The sequence below is a fragment of the Protopterus annectens genome, chromosome 9.part0 (assembly GCF_019279795.1).
Source record: "Protopterus annectens isolate FY-2018-M chromosome 9.part0, PAN1.0, whole genome shotgun sequence".
Taxonomy (NCBI): Eukaryota; Metazoa; Chordata; order Ceratodontiformes; family Protopteridae; genus Protopterus; species Protopterus annectens.
The window spans coordinates 35,498,691-35,517,074 of record NC_056743.1 but is presented as its reverse complement, the minus strand read 5'-3'; the positions used below and the strand labels follow the sequence as shown (position 1 = coordinate 35,517,074).

The following is an 18,384-nucleotide window of genomic DNA, read 5'->3' as shown; positions in this document are numbered from 1 at the left end:
ACCCGACAGTAACCTTCTCCTTGGAAAGGAGAACACAGGAAATAACACAGGGTTGTTCTGACCTCCTTGTCCCCGGATGAGATACCCTTACTTATGAGGTGGGCTATGTAGAAGGCTTTCCATAAAATGGAAGCAACATAGTGGTTAAAAGTCAGGCTGGCATCAACCTGGGTGTCCAAATCTCACAAGACTGACTGTGTGTTTAGGATGTTGTTCTTAATGTGATAATTTGTGGGGATGTCACTCTCCTCAAAGGGGACGATGATGCATTCTTTGGTATTGAGATTGAGGCCATATTTCTGGCACTAGTCATTTGTTTGGGTGAGACCCTCTTAGAGGATGGCCACATCACTTGGGGAATTGACAGCAGCACCCAGCTTCCAGTCATCTGCAAACCTGGTCAGCCATAGCCCACTGGTTTTGGCCTGCACCTCAGAAAAGTAAATCCCAAATAACAGAGGCCCAGCAAGACAGAACCCTAGGGTATGCCGCTCATTACAGATCTACTGTTTGGGGTGGCTTCCCCTATATTGACTAGGTGGGTTCTATCAGTGAGTCAGTTTCCTACCCCCATCTGTCAGCATACGAACTGATGCCTAGTTGAGAGAGTATATCTATTAAGACTGAGTGGGGAATAGTGTTGAAGACTTTGTCCAGGTTAAGGTAGGGGATGTCTTCCCCTCATCCATGGTATTGGTGACTGTCTCAAAGTCGTTGACCAAATTTAACAGACATTACACCTCCCCTTGAGGAACCCAAACTGTGTGGGATCAAATGATTGTTGGTTGCCAATGTCCTTGTTAATGAGGTCCATGATAATCCATTCCATGGCCTTGCAGATCAGGCTAGTTAGGCTGATGGGTCTGTAATTTCCCAGATCGGTGGACACTCCATCTTTGTGCAAAGGGATGACAGTGGCAGTCTTCCACTCAACTGGGATAAAACCAGTACTCAGGCTTTGGATGAATAGGGCGCCTAATGGTGCTGCAACTACCTGCCTGAGTTTATGTAGGATGCAGCCTGGGATGTTATCGTGTCCCATGGAGGCTGTATTTTTTGCCTTTGAGAGAGCAGTGATGACCTGTTCCCCAGATACAAGGAGAAGAGGGCAGGTACTGGGGCTGTCCTAATTTACTGATGGAAGGGAACAGAGAGGTAAAGTTTTCGCTGAATCTGTAAGCCAGCAAGTTTGCTTAAATATACAGCATTTGTGTGTGTGTGTGTGTGTGTGTGTGTGTGTATATATATATATATATATATATATATATAGATAGATATATATATATAGATAGATATATATATGTATATGGTGTCTTGACCAACAGTTCTGAACATATCTGGGTGCTTCCTTTGAGGATGCAGACATATGTGAAGAAGACCTTATGATTGTCTCTACTAGATGTGACCAATTTGGACTCAAAGTTTGCTTTGGAGGATTTCACTGGTGCTCTTATTTGCTTGTTGAGGCTAAAGAGGGATTGCTTCCAATTGGGCACCCGCTCCTTCTTGGTCCCAGACAGCAATTTTTTTCCTTTTGTTACAGAGTTCATTTATTACAGATGTCCACCTGACAGGTTTACTCTTCCTTGTAGATGATGATTTAGTCCTATCAGGTATTCCTGATTCCATACATCTAGGTATTGGTACCAGTTCCTACAGACAGGGAGGGGGCTGTGAAGCAGTTTACACCATCCATCAGGAGGCTGTAATCAGCTTTGGAGAAGTTTTTGTGCTTGATCCCTATATAGAGGGGGGCCGGGGGAGAAGGTGACTTTGAAAGTGACTGCTTTATGGTCAGATCTTACCAGGGAGAATGACACTGTAGGAAGGGTGCAGGGGTTACTCATGTTGTTAATACCAAGTCAAAGATATTATCACCTCTTGTGGGGGTATCGACTGTTCCAAGGTGTTTGCATTGACAAAAATCGATGAATCTCTGGGCATTTTTTGTTCTGGTATGAGTAGTTCTTTTAATCTATGTTTGGGTAGTCAAAGTCACTCAGGATCAGGGTAAAGGGCTGAAACTTGATAGATTTGAAGAGGTCCAGATAGGCAGATTTGGCATCTTGAGTCAGATTTAGGGGCTGGTAGCTAGCTATGATTTGAACAGGGGTCTTGTCAATGGTTAACTGGACCTGGAGTGTCTCCTGTCCGTCATACTGTTTGACCAACCTGGAGGTGTGTATGTCTTATGTCTAATATATACTGAAACTCCACCTCCCTTGGCTTTACTGTTCACAATTTGGGGTCTGAATGTACGACAGGATGAGTAACCAGATAAAGGCTGGGGTGCTCTCTGCTGCAGCTTTGAACCAGGTTTCTGTAACTGTGCAGAAGTCAGAATTTTCCAGGGTTAAGAATGCTTGCAATGAGTGCAGCTACATGTTTAGACCCCTAGCATTTAGCAGCATGACCTTTAATTTGAGTTTTGTTTAATTTTTTATGTTGGTAGTTTTAACCTCATCACTTTTCCTAAAAAAGGCACTATGGGGGAGGCAAGAGCCTCTGCCAGAAGCCAGGTGAGACAGATGCAGGCCATCTCTGGCAAACCATTGTGGTCTGTAAATCATATCTTCCAAGGCTGTCAGATACTGGATCCCCCTGGAATGACACCAGAAACTAAGATAATTGTTAAAGTCAATCATTTTCTGTTTGTATTGAGGCATCATTCTGGGTGACAGTAGAATGCTGCTTAAGGTAGGGACATACCTGCCTGGGTAAATATTCAGCTAGCTCAATCATGTTTGTCTTCATATAGTCTAGGAAGGTATGTCTCAAGTCATTCACGCCAACATGGACTATGACAAAGTCATAACAGTACCTGCTGTTGAGAGACTTGAGTGTGTATGTGATATGGTGGATTCTGGCCCCTGACAGACAACTACCTGTGACTTTCTCCTTATCCAGCCTGGGGAGAGGCACATCTGTGTCTCTCACAATGGAGTTGCCCTATAACTAATATGTTGGGTATATGGCTAAGCTTTGTGGCTATGAGACACAGGTGTGTGGACTGTGTGTGTTATGTGGTGTGGAGGGCTGTGGAGATTGCATGTGTTTTTGCCTTGGAGGTCTCTTTTGTTTGGGTATGTTTTTGTTGAGGTCCTCCGCATATGTGGGTGTGTAGGAGTAGGTGGTGTTTGAGGTGTAGTCAATGTGTTGACATCCTTCTCAGTGCCAGATATACTGGCTTGTGAGGGAGACAGCACAGACTATAGCTTCCTAATTTAACTGCATATCTCACAAACTGTGTTCCTAGGTGGTGGTAGTACATGATTGTCCATGTACATTAGGCATTTGCTACACTGTAACACGTGAAAGAAAACAAAAGCTGGATAAACGCCTGGTATACACCTCAAGCGAAAAAAATGAAAAGACCTATGGTTAGACCACAGCTGAAGATAAAAATGGAATAATCCACGTCAGGAAATAAATCACTTGCAGCTTCACAGTAGTGTCCTTTATAAAACCAAACGTTTTAACTGAGATGTAGCAGTCAAGGTAGGAAACGGTTCACTTGCAGTTTCACACCACTTTATTAAACAAGAGTAAGCGCTTTCGTGATCTAAGTCAGCTGATCACTTCTTCAGACTCATAAAAACAGTTAAAACATTGGTATTTAAAATATGGTTCAACCAATGAAAACACATATAGAACTATGACATAGACTAATTAAAATTGCATACATCAGTACATTAATTTGCCTTATATTCTGCATAAGATAATAATTTTCCTATAGAGGTACTAGGTAGTAAATTAGATGAACTTGCTGACAGTATACAGGGCTATAAGAGGTTGCAGAATACTAAAACTAAAAAATTGCAAAGGGACCTCAATGACTTTCAATGTAAAGAGGTATTTTCGTGGCCAAGAAGAACAGCTGTGAGTACAGAAAATGTAGAAAAAATGACTACAGTACAGATTTCTGAAAATTCAAATATGCATAGTACTGCCCCTTTAAATCAGAATCCCTGTGAGAACAGTGATGTCAGCACAGAGAGAGTATATATAGAACCTCCCACATTTGAAAATGGTGGAATGGCAAAATAAACTTTCCAAATGACTTGCACTAACAGAAGGATGGATTCCAGTGTTAATTCTGATTCAGTAGCTTTTTTGGAGCAAAAGGAAGCTACACAAACCTCAATCCTTCCATTTGTGTTAAAGAAGGCGCTGCCAATAAGGGACAGGTCGAGCAGCAGGAATCAAAGAAGGGAGAACGCGATTACAGCAGAGAGAACGAGTGACTCCTGCATATATGAACACCAGGAGCAAGAACCAACAAAAAACTTGGTAATTAATATATCTAGCTTTTCTTTAACTGATGCACAATCCTCGTTGTTAAATAGAGGCCTGAACTTTATTCCAGCACAGAAAACAGTATTAACTGATTTATTAAAAGAGCTGAAGTTATTTTCTCATAACCTAACACTTAAAACCATGTTTAAAAGAAATGTATTTGATAATATGTTTAAACAACCTAGTGCCTTTGTACCCAAGATACATCCCACAGTTGAAACTTTCACTAATGTGTGTGAACATGAAATTAGAGAGATGCATGCTAAAAATCTTCCACCTAGATTTTATAACTTGAATAAATCAGAAACTGAAGCACTGTCAGAACTAAAGGATTCTCACAGCATTGAAATTAGGCCTGCTGACAAGGGGGCAGTGTAGTAGTAATGGATAAGGTTTTTTTATTACAAGAAAATGATGGAACTTTTGAATGATACAGGTACTTATGTTGAACTAAATGAGAGACAAGTACAAGGTATAATTGACATGATATCTGTATATATTTTTGACTTATTGATTACTAATTATGTATCAGAGGAATTGTTTGACTACTTTCAGATAGAACATCCAACTATACCCATTATTTATGGTCTACCTAAAATTCACAAAGACATCACACAGCCCCCTATGAGATCTATTGTATCCAGTAAAGGATGGGCCACAGAAGCCATCTCAATTTATATTGAACAAAATTTACAAATAGTCCTAAAATCATGTGAGACTATACTAAGGGATACAAAGGCATTTCTGCGACTGTTATCTAATAAGACCAGGAATATTAATAGAAATTATATGTTTGTGACAATGGATGTCACTTCACTGTTCACAGTGATACCGAATAAATGGGGTATTGAGAAAATACGTGATATTCTGACCTTGAAACAAGTTTTTCAAAGCACTAAGATTAATTTGATATGTGAGTTGCTTGATATTGTCCTAGAAAATAATGTCTTTATATTCAATGACAAGTTTTATCTACAGAAAGTTGGTGTAGCAATGGGCACGGCTTGTGCTAACAGCTACGCCAACTTAGCATTGGCTGCATGGGAAAAGATCATGTATTAAGTGCTAGCAATAAATATGCTGGCAAAATTATATGGTATATACGTTTTGTAGATGACGTCTTCCTGTTATGGGATGGTACTAGTGAAGAGTTGCAAGAGATGGTGGAGTACTTACATAGCACCACTGAATTTTTAAGATTCACTAGTCAACATTCCAGGGACTCTATTGAGTTCCTAGATGTTTTGGTTAAGAAGACAGCATTAGACGAACTTACAACAGGGACGTATAGAAAATCTACATGGAGAAATAGTATCTTACATAAGACTAGTATGCATCCAACATTTGTACACAAAAATGTAGTGAAAGGACAATATATGAGAATAAGCCGCTTACATAATACAGATGAAGGCTTTGTGAAGACAATGACTATATTAGAGAAAGACTTCTTAAACAGAGGTTATAGTAAGAAAGACATAAATGAAAGCTCTAAATATACCATTGAAAATAGGGATGGGAGATGTAAACCGCTCTTCTCAAATACTATAGAAGATGTTAAAAGCAAGGAAGGTCATGATTTTAAAGTTAGATTCCCTATAACTTATTCAAGTGACATCAGAAGGTTCTGTAATATTAATTGGAATGTTTTATTGTCGGATCCTGACTTGAAAGAGTTGTTAGACGATAGACCCAGCTTTTCTTTTAGAAATAAGAGGTCCTTAAAAAGGCAACTCTGTTATAAATCCAGAAACAATGAAAGAATGATCCTATCTGATAGGCAGGGGACTTTTCCTTGCAGAAATTGTACAGCATGTTCATAGGTTCATAGGTTCATACTAGGCTATCTGCCCGAGGGCATTTACAAGCCTAGCCCTTCGTTTTGTGGCTTACGCCACCCCTTTAGTATGGGGAACTATACCCATTATTTTGCTGTGCCTCTGTCGAGCAGTGACACTGAGGTAATCCCTGGGGTATATCTCCCATCCATTGGTCAAGATTTCTCTTGAACAAGACCAGCGAGGTGCTCTGCCTCACATATACCGGGATTTTGTTCCACAGCATAGGGAGTCTTTGGGTGATGAATCTATCCCTCCAGCACGTCCTATTAATAGCCGTGTCGAGGTTTAAGTCTCCCGCCCTTGTGGCTCTGACGGATCTAGATTTTTTGAGGTGAAGCATATTCATCAAATCTGGGTTTGACATGGCCTTGTATGTTAGGCAAAGGTCACCTCTGAGCAAGCGGTAAGCGACTGAATAGAGCTGGAGTTCTTTCAGTCGGGCAGCATAGGACAGATTTTTGAGACCCTTTATCCTTTTGGTGAGGAACTTTTGTGGCCTCTCCAGCTGCTGCAAGTGTCGGGTCAGATACATTCCGAATGGGGCATTGTACTCAATCATTGGTCTGATGAGTATAGGGAGACTATGACCTCCCTTGATCTAGATGAGAATCCCTTCATGATAAGGTGGGCAATGTAGAAGGTCCTCCTAACTACTTTAGCTACATGGGTGTCAAATGACAGACCACTATCAACCTGGGTCCCCAGGTCCCTGATAACTTCTTCTGTGCTCAGTGGATTGCCACCTATTTGGTAGCTAGGGTAACCTTGTTTTTCCCGAAGGGTATGACTATGCATTTTTTGGCATTTAACTTTAGGCCATGGCTCTGGCACCAGTTATCCGTTTCTGTGAGACCCTTCTGAAGGATATCTGTGTCAGATGTGTTTTCTACTATGTCGCCCAGTTTGCAGTCATCTGCAAACTTTGTCAGCCATAACCCTCCTGTGTTTGCTTGTACTTCGGAAAAGTAGATGCCAAACAAGAGTGAGCCCAGGACTGAGCCTGTGGGACACCACTTGTGACAGGCTTTGAGTCTGACATGGCGCCAGCAACTCTGACCCTATGGGTTCTGTCACTCAGCCAGTTTGCAACCCATCTTGTGATGTATGGGTTAACATTTAAGCTGATGAGTTTTTCAATGATACCCGAGTGTGGTATTGTATCGAAGGCCTTCGCCAGATCGAGGTAGGCTGTATGGACTGCCTTTCCCTCATCAATGGCTTTGGTGACTGTTTCGAAAAAGTCAACCAAGTTTAAAAGGCATGATCTGCCTTTGACAAAGCCAAACTGGGTTGGATCCAAAGTCTGCAAATTCCCTATGTCTTTATTTATGAGGTCCATTATGATCCTCTCCATGGCTTTGCAGATAAGGCTTGTCAAGCTAATGGGCCGGTAATTTCCAGGGTCGGTGGAGGCACCGCCTTTGTGAAGTGAGACCACAGTTGCAGTGCGCCACTCCCTGGGTACGTATCCAGAGGTAAGACTATGATTAAACAGCTGTCCTAGCTGTGGGTTTAATTCCTCGTTGAGTTCGTGGAGCACACAGCCGGGGACTCCATCAGGTCCCATGGATGCTGTGTTTTTTGCTTTGGAGAGAGCAGTTCTCACTTGGGCGTTGGAGATGTTTGGGGGGCTGCAATCGTTTGGTATAGATATCTCTCCTTTTGGGGGGGAGGGGGGATGTGACTATTTATATAATAAATCTACATATAAACATCCTACACTAGGATTTATAATTGATATAGATTTTTATGCTGACTGCAGAACACAAAATTTGGTTTATTTCAGCTTCTGCACTGTCTGTCATGCCTTTTATATAGGTAAAACCAATAGGTGTCTAAAGGAACGCATCCTTGAACACCTTAGAGATATAAGAAATAAAAAAGACACAAGTGCTTTAGCAAAACATGTGGAAGAAGAAGACAGGAAACATATTTTTAATTTCATGGTTTTAGAAATAATAAATAAAAGTAAGAGGGGAGGTGATATAAGGAATAAGGTAGAGGAAGCCGAACAAAGATGGATTTTACTACTTCAGGCAGATAGGTCTCCTGGATTGAACAATGCTGTTTCCTTGAAACCTTTTTTTAAAATCCAGACCACTAAAACATTAAGTAATATGGATTATTACATAAAATGTGTCTGTTATATGTATATTTTATTTCATCTTATGCAGAATATAAGGCAAATTAATGTACTGATGTATGCAATTTTAATTAGTTTATGTCATAGTTCTATATGTGTTTTCATTGGTTGAACCATATTTTAAATACCAATGTTTTAACTGTTTTTATGAGTCTGAAGAAGCGATCAGCTGACTTAGATCACGAAAGCGCTTACTCTTGTTTAATAAAGTGGTGTGAAACTGCAAGTGAACCGTTTCCTACCTTGACTACTACATCTCAGTTAAAACTTTTGGTTTTATAAAGGGCACTACTGTGAAGCTGCAAGTGATTTATTTCCTGACGTGGATTATTCCATTTTTATCTTCAGCTGTGCTCTAACCATAGGTCTTTTCATTTATTTGCTACACTGTCTCAGGATGCCTTCTTTTATTATTTATTAAATATATTTAAACATTTCACTGTGGCTGATTTGTGCAGAGCTATTTAAGTTTGAGAGTACTTGCGTATTTATTTGGTGACAATGTGTAGGCCACTCCTAATAGCCTTGCTCTTGGTCAAACTCCCATTTGTATTAGTCATTAATATTACACAGTAAAATTGGTCACCCTTTGTTAAGGGCCTTAAAGTAGCTGTCTAGACGTGACTGGTAGCAGTGAAAACTACCTTATAGTCTGGCCAGAAGAGGGCATACCTAGTACACCTGTGCCAGCCTTTCCCGAGGTGTGTGTGTGTGTGTGTGTGTGTGTGTGTGTGTGTGTGTGTGTGTGTGTGTGTGTGTGTGTGTGTAAAACAAACCTCAAAGAGTTTATGTGTCAGCTACTTGGGAAGGGGAAACAAAGCACTGGTTGGACAGAAAGGGTGCTGTAGGTCTTGGCTTGGACAATCATGTGAGATCTCAACTCTACAGCTGTGCCAGTGGGGAGTCTTACTGGGGATCTGCAGAAAGAGGGAGAAACCAGCCCTGGACAGACTATGGTCTCTGTGTGCTCTTACAGGAAACTGCACTTGCTACAGAGAGATGGATCTGGAAATACTGTGTGTGTACCCGTTATGCTTTCAGTGAATGTCCCACCCACAAGTTCCAGTGGAGTGGTGAGGATTGAGGCTCCTAGATTACTGGTCCAGTGGTGGGTCACGTCACAGTTGGTTTTGAGAGATGGATCAGTAGCATTATTGACTAACTGTATAACGTTGATTTTGGTTAGGAATTCAGCAATGCCAATGTATTTTAGGTTAAAATCACCGAGAACAACAATATTTTAATAGTTCTGGGCAGCTGAAGAGATGGTAACAATAAAGGGTTTAAATTTTTTAACAGAGGCTGGAGAAGGAAGGTAGGCAACTGCTATTAGAAGGTGACTGATCTTCTGGGAAGGAAGTTTTGGAAGGATTCAGATGGTTTCAGTATCTGAGGAGGTATTTGCTTGTGCGATGGCAGTTGGTTTAATAGTGTTTTTATAAAGAATGAGCGTGTTCCTCCTTATCTACCATGAGGTCTGGTGTCTAGGAGGTATTTGTAAGAGGGAAGTAGAAGCTACAAATTAGTACTGTTTTGTTTGAGCCAGGTTTCATTGACAGCTGTGATGTTGGGTGAATGGGTTGCAAGGAAGGTGTTTATCTGATAAAGTTTATTAGAGATGCTTTGGGAGTTAATGCACAGGAGAGGGTAGTGGTGTTGGGAAAAGGTATGGTTGTTATGTGGTGGGAGGGACCTGGACTGGATTCAGAGTTGGATCTAAGCAGTAGTATGCACAGGATAGGAGTGCATCTATAGAAGTGTTTACAATTGACCACTTAAGGGCATACAGAATTTCAGGTACATGATGTCTGAATGCCCATGACCTTTAAGTAATCATAGTTACATTCAGACCAAAACAGTCAACCTCCATTAACTGTGGGCATGCACTGTTTGGCCTTTTAAGCAATCTCATCTAAACAACATACACTGATTTTTGGTTAAATTCAAAAACACAGGGCTTTAAACCCAGATGATATCCATAAACATTAAGGTGCCTACAAAATATCTACATTAACATCCAAACCAAAAGATAAAAAGGTCGCACAGGTAAACCACTCAGTAAAAACTATAAGAAAAACCCAGTCAAGCTAGTCTTTAATGTGTGATACATTAAATGTCTGCAATGGGCGCCCATGGAACACATATGCAAATGACCCCATAATGACATACAGTGTTTCAGCTACAAGGCTTCTAAATGCCCATAATTACTTTTTAATTTTTAATTTTTAAGGTTTTAAGTTTACATGAGGTCACAAAAAAGGCAAAAACATTTTGTCCATAGCTAATGGAGGACACCTTTATTGGTCTCAATGTACCCATAAAGACTAAAAAAATAAAAAGCCATGACCATTCAGAAGCTATATAGCTGAAAGACTATCTGCAGGAGAGTTAGCAAGTCTTACACGGAGGCTGCAGTTAAACGGGTGATGTCAGCATGCCATGCATATTCATGAGGGCATGCTGAATCACACCCTAGGCTAAGATGGTCCGTGTAGCAATGTTGGGGGTGTGTCCGCATGGCGAGACCTGCAAAGGGACACGCCCCCAGAAGAATCACAGTCCCAATAGGAAACTCCCACGAGCGAGTCCGCGGAAATGTCAAGAAAAACAACAGCACACATGCCCCTACAGACTATTAACTCAACTGAAATGTAAAACGTAAAAATGAACAGTTTAATTTTTTTTTTGTATTTCAAAAATGTTTGCTCGTTTGCGGGGGTGTGCCCTTCGCTCAGCCACAGTTAGCAGTCATTGAAAAAGCATATAAGCTCCATATATGCAAAATACGCCAAGTAGCAATAGCATAGCGGTAGAGACGTCGGCCAAAGAGGAGGCAGTCACGGTTCGAGCCCCAACAACATAATTTTTTATTTTTAGTGAAATAAGCACGAAACAATCCCCTGACATATATGTGTATATATATACAATTATAATTTAAGTAAAATGCAATGAAATGGGCCATGTTTTTATGAAGAAATCTGACACAATAAAAAAATAAAAAATTTTATAAGTGCCGACAGCTGAGCAGCGCTCTAAAAAGCTGAGTATGTTTGCCCGCAGGTGACCAGTGGTTTAACAGGTGTAATATGAGTGCCCGGAGTTGAGCAGCGCTTTAACACGTTGAAACTGTGTGCCCGTAGTTGCGCAACATCTCTCACAGCGTAATATGCCTGCTCATAGCCAAATAACGCGTTAACCAGCGTAACCCGTTTGTGCGGAGCTGCGCAGCGTGCCAACCGGCTTACCGGAGGGCAACGTTTTGCAACCTGTATCAAAGCCACCTTTAAACAGACACACCTCCTAGCCTGTCTAGACAGTAGTAAAATAAAAAAAAAAGCAATGCCCAGGCTCGAACCCAGGATACTGTGCATCATAGTCAAAGTACTGAACCACTAAGCCATGACAGCTGTACTGAAAAATGCAGTATTAGCATATATATAGGAATGAATGGAAATAGAAGCATGACAAGGCAGGTTTTGTGAAGCTGATACAATTCCAAAATAGCTAATCACAGATAAGTGCGGGGAAAAACGGCATATATAAGCCCCATAGGTGGGAATACACAGAATATAACTGATTGTGGAACCTATTTTCAGTCAGGATGGCAGGTGTAGGAGAGGGTAGTCACTTTCGAGCACAGAGGTGGGGTGTTGAGGAGTCCAAATACATGGTTTGGCTCCTAGTCCACGATCATGAGGCTCCACTCATGCAGGGCCAGGTTCTGTGGGGTGCATATAAGGCAGAGGTGTGGAACCAGTTGGCACATGATCTCACCAGTGCCACAGGCATGCCAAGGACTGGTGAACAGGTCCGTCACCACCATGCGGACCTGAAGAGACGGAAGCAGGACCAACTGAACCATTGGATCCAGGAGGCCCGACATATGCCCAACGCCCCACTACTAAGTATCCATGTAATTATGTATGTAAGGAATTATCCTAGCTGATATTATGGAGATGTATGTTCCAATATTACTTCATTTATATTACAGCTGCAGGTGTGCGTTCCGCGAATCGGCAAGCCTATGGTGATAGGCTGGAGCGGTTGCGCCACTAGGCAGGTTAGTAATTATATTTCTGTAATTTTTATACAATATAAGTGAGACAGCTTGCAAAAGAGGTCAGTGTAGTCACATATTAATAAAGTTCAAATAACACTAGAAGAAAGATTATGCTAGTACTGTATGATTAGATAAGTGATGCAGCCTGTAATCCAGAAAAAAAAGTAAACAAGTCTGAAATAGTGATTACCCACCTGAAGTGTAATATCAGATAACCTGCAGCAGCCTGAAAATCAGTGGTAAACAAGCTAAAGATAATAGACATGTGTCAAATACATCCCCTTAGAAAATCTGCCATATGAAACAAGTGAATCTGTTGGAAAGGATTGTTGTAATCAGGTATGACATGTTAATAATGCCTAGAATAAAGCACCAACTTGAATTGTAAAAATAAAACAAGTGAGTGTGAGAAAGAGGTATGAATCGACCGAGAAAGCTGTTATAACTTCTGAATAAAGTATACTGCAGTCAGTACATAATGAAATGAATGAGACAGCCACAACCAAACAGTGAAATGCTTGTAATAAAGTACTGAAGCTGGAATGTGTCTGTCCCACAATTTGGATATGTTGCTGTACCCTTGCAATATGGAGATAGTATGGTTGTATGAAATAATGAACATCCACAGTTGTCTAGAGCCATATAAATGAAATGTAGCAGGATGCTGTACCTGAACATAGCCAGATATGAAATGTGTATGAATAAAAATGCAATGTATATTAATGTATCAGTAACAGTCCCATCACCAACATTCCTAAGGTTACATATAGGAAACTGTACTAAGACCTGTAGGGTATATATATATATGCAGCTACTAGAGATGTACAGCATATGTATATGTAGCTGAAGTTGTTAATGAAATATTTATTCATCCTACCCTATATTCACAAATAATGCCATTCCACAACAAACTGGGTATGTGTATTCACAATCAATTCCTATGGACATTTGTCCTGTTGGTTCAAACATATTTGCATGTACGTTGCTGCATGTGCCCTGTTCACATATCCAAACCTGATGGCCTGTTGCCATCAATCGACCCTGCATGCTGTTGGATTGTGTACATATGCATGTGTTATGCTTGCTGTTAAATGTTTGGAATTCATGGGTGTTTGGTTAATGGGAATACTGATGCATGCTGTTACAACTAATTTTTAATGGTATTGTTTGTTACTAACCCAAAATGTCATAAAATATTTCTAAACATAGGACAACAGGGAAGGCGGGTTCCAGTGGACCCACCTCTCTCACCTCAGCTGGCGAGTGCACCTGGCACTAGTGCCCAGGCCGGAACCTCCTCCGGTGGCCCTGTGCCACCTTCGGGTGGAAGCGCTGCAGGGGATGGGGCTCATACCCCCTCTGCAAGCGTGGCCGGAGGAGACCGTCCACTCACCCTCCAAAGTGTCCGGTCTGTGGTGCGTAGCGAGATCAGGCATTCTGTGCTTGAACCCCTACGTCAGCTTGAGGCTCGGGTGGTACAACTTACGGGTGTCCCTGCTGCCCATCCTACACAGTCCCCAGCACAGCCCCATCCTGGGCTGTGAAGGCACAGTGGCAACTGCCCATGGGTGGGGATCTCAGTTCCACTGTTGCCATCTGTGGGCTCATGGGCTCGCGATATCCCAACATTCGTCCCCGTCAATTGTGTTTCCCCCCCACATTTGTCATACTCCGCCCCTGTATGCGTCTTGTTTGTCTTGTCTGTTAACCTCCCCTACCTACCTCCCCAAATATACCTACTTCCTGTACCTCACATTCCACTCTCACCTGAATAAAAAAAAGGGCACTCTGTTCCCACAAAAAAATTACGCCCCATACATAGCTGCCCATTTTGCAGACATGTCTGCTGGACATGTGAAGTGGTAATTACAATTGGCTGTACAATATATTTTGTTGCCCTCACCCCTCTCCCAGGGGTGGAAGGTTTCAAATTTCACACCAAATTACAGAAATATGCACAGCTGTTGCTGATAAAGAAATGGGCAGCTATGGGCCTTTCCTACATCCTTCCTGCAAATCTCGAGCTTGTTTTCCTACTGTCCTACCCTCTTTGTGCCCCCTTTTTCACCACTGTCCTATCTCCCCATTTTCTTTTCTTTCAAAGAAATTATCGCAGGTGTGCGCGAGAGTAAGCACTTTTAAGCAGTAGTAAGCGGGTGTGCGCTTGTGTGCGCAAAGCTAAGCGTGTGTGCGCAAAGCTAAGCGGCACTGCGCATGTGTGAGCTCTGTGCAAACCAGCGCTAACCCACTTACAACTGCTTAAAAGTGCCTTAGTCACTCTGAATGACAAGGCCTGCAGTCTGCTCAGCAGCAAAATAAAATTCCTCTGTCAGTCTCGAACCCAAGACCTTGGAAACACTAGTCTGCATGACTTACCACTAAGCCATAACTGATATACAAGAACTTTGTGCTGAAAGCAATATATCATGAAATAGTAGGACTGAATGTAAAGGGAATATAGGAAGGCTATTACACAAAGCTTTTCTTGTATCTTTACTGGCAATTCTTGTGGATTTGTATAACATTAGTGTGAGAAGAGAAACAGCCATGCTAGTCGGTAGCTAGTAGGTAATAATGTGACAGTAGCATCTTGCAAACCACACACACTATCAGAGCAGGATAAACACTGCCATATTTGAACAGATAAGAGGCCAGACCTCGCAACTGGGACTGATTTACAGGGATGTCCTTGATTTGAAAACAAATGTTAACTGTGCCCCACTGACTCCCTGTGAAATGTACTAACAGTAGGCAGAAAGGTGTTTTGTCCCACGTAATGGTAACTGTCAACTACTGAAAGTATGCACTACGTGCATCCAAAAATGGTGTATTAATACACATGCTCAAAATACCCCACAGTCACAACTGCAGAATATCTGAAATATATCATGGGTGTATCCCACTGATATGGACCATTCCCTGAGGCTGATAAAAGATACACCTGAGAGTGAGTATCTGAGGCCTGCAAGTGTCACAAACTCACAGGCATAGCATTCAGTCTGCTGTCACACAGTTTGTGAATAGCTGTAGAATAGCTTCCACAAGCACACCCACATGTAGGTGTACAACCCACAAATATCAAAGGAGGTATCCAACTAATAACAGAAGGACAGTATAGCAGTTTACAAGCACTGCATGTGCCTGCTATCCATAACTGTTAGTACAAAGTACAAGGTGCCACTACTGCTCAGCAGCAAAATAAAATACCCTTGTAGGTGTCAAGCCCCACACCTTGGCCAGACCAGACTGCATGCAGTACCACCAAACCACAACAAACATATAAGGAATTGCTGCTAAAAGAAATATAGCAAGCATTACAAGGAGTGAATGTGAATGGAAAATAGGACAGCCATAGCAACACATTCCAGTAAAGACACCTAGCAGGCCTCCAAGGAGTGAATGTAAAGGCTAAATAGTGAAGCCATAGCAACAAATTGCAAGAGCCACTGCTGTAAACCAGTTACTCCACAAGTCCCAAAGGAAAGCACATACTCCCATTTAAACAGTATTAGTATTATTAGGTGTCAGTTAACATACACACTGAGAAGAATAAACTGGAAGAAGCAATAGTCAGGTGTCAGTACAACATGCATGTCAGTGCCTACAACACAGCCTGAGATATGAGAGACATACCAACCTTTACGCTCACACAACAGTGTCCACAGCATACCAGCATGGTCCCCACCTTGAAAATCTGAAAGGGCTACGCCTACCTCACCTAACATTTTATAGCACTGTCCTGGAATCACAGTGAGAACTACAATTATCACACAGCAGGCTGCATGCAATTAGCAAATGCTGGCTAACTATTGGTGCAGAGGCCATCACATGCACATCTGCATATACCTACAAAAGCAGCCTGTACTCCCAGTCCACACATGCAATACGTTCATTGCAACAGCCGGAGGGAGAGACACAGAGAGAGAAAAAAATAAATAAAAACAAAGAAATAAAAAAAAAAAACGAATAAGAGACACAGACTGCCAAAACTACAAAATTACAGAACAGCAGGCTACCAAGCAGCAAGCCATCAAAAATAGCAGTGTCCAACAAAGTTAATGAAAACTAATAATGTAATAGTCTACATACTGTGAACCCTCCATATGTGTTAGCAGTCTGTATATATATATATATATATATATATATATATATATATATATATATAGATATATATATATATATGAAGATGTGCATAGGGCAGGGAACATACTGCAACTGTTAGTGAAGGCTGGACATACATATGTATGTGAAGGATGCTATGTGCACATATCAATGTAGGTTGTAGTGCAACGTACAATGTAGGTTGTACAGTAATGACTGTTTAGCAGTATGTTAGTGTGTGTATTCGTATGTGTAAATAAAGAGGTATATATATATATATATATATATATATATATATATATATATATATATATATCTTACATGTATATGTATGTATATTTATATATGTATCTATATATAATATGCATATATGTATACATAGATAGAGAGGGATGTAGAAATAGATAGACCCACAATGATACCACAGTACATGGACAAAATGATTGACCTCAACAATTGGCTAAGCTTCTGGTGTCATTCTAAGGGGATCCAGCATCTGTCTGCCTGGGACAGCATGATCGACAGTCCATGATGCTTTGCCAGAGATGGCCTGCACCTGTCACCCTCAGGATTCCGGATACTGGCTAAGACTCATGCCACCCCTATAGTGCCTTTGTCAGGCAAGGTTCAAATGACAAATTCACCACTGTAAACGGTGACATCTGTGACATCTGTGCAGTGACAGAGACCTGGTTCAAAGCTCCAAAGAGCACCCCTGCATTACCAGGCTTCAATTCATACCACACCTTTTGGCCACCTAACCCAGAAAGAAGCACTAAAAACGGAGGCGTGTCCATATTCATTAAGGATATCCACACCTCCAGGATAGTTGCACAGCATAATGCATCTGAGGTATCCAATTGCAACTAACTCTGGGCAAGACCGCAATCCAAATCGTAGCTTGCTACAGACCCCCCCCCCCACCATGCCCCAGGATTCACACCCCTCATTTCATGATACACTGGTAAGTATTGTGTACAACCCAACACCCTAATAATGGCCGATTTCACCTACCCCACCATTAACTGAAAAAACTACTCCTGTACCAACTCTATTGCTCAACGTTTTCTAGAATTCATAAATACCAATGCCTTGGATCAACTTATTCACACCCCCACCAGGGGCAGCAATATCCCAGACTTGGTCATCACCATCATGGGAAACCAGTGTTCCACACCAGAGGTCAATTCCTCGTTGGTCAGATCTGACCACAAGGTAATCAGCCTAGACATCCACATCCCACCCCCAGCCCCAACTAGGGACACCATCGTAACAAACTTCTCAAAAGCCAATGTCACACTTCTTAAGACAGAAGTGGCAAACTGCATGACACCCATGCAGACGGACAATAGAGGTATGACTGCCCAATCCTACACAAATGCACTGTATAAGCATTTACACGAGTGCATGGATCATGCTATCCCTAATAGAACCAAGATGTTATCCCCCAGACAAAGGAAGCCAGTCTGGTGGTCCTCTGCCATAAACAAACTCTACATCAGAAGAAAGAAACTGTTGCAAAAATAAGTAAATTCCCATGACTGGAGGAACTCCCTGGTCAACCTCAGTAAGAAGCTGAGATCCCTCATAAAATCCCCCAAAGCTAGTTACGAAAACAAAATTGCCACTGACTCTAAAGACAACCACAAAGCATTCTATAGCTATGTCAAGAATCTGAATGGGAACACTCAGATCTGCTCTGAGGTACAGCATAATGTCACTAAATATACAGAACCAACTGATATTGCCAACATCCTGGCAGATAGGTTCAGTGCTAACTTTACCCCCCTCTCACCCCCTAGAGGGCCCGTCTCTGTACTGGAAGAATGCAAAGTCCCTATAATCACGGCTCCACAGGTAAAATACACACTCTCCAAAGCCAAGAACACAGCATCCATGGGACCTGACAATATCCCAGGCTGCGTTCTACACGAACCACTGAATGA

General features: G+C 41.7%; 1 long non-coding RNA gene across 1 annotated transcript in view; it reads left to right on the top strand.

Annotated features, from left to right (window-relative positions):
• Positions 1-4,043: 4,043 nt before the first annotated feature.
• The window catches only part of LOC122810847, a 97,698-nt gene continuing 83,357 nt past the window's right edge, over positions 4,044-18,384 (top strand). The window contains exon 1 of the long non-coding RNA XR_006366124.1: positions 4,044-4,290. This is a non-coding gene — a long non-coding RNA (uncharacterized LOC122810847). The remainder of the gene's footprint in view (positions 4,291-18,384) is intronic.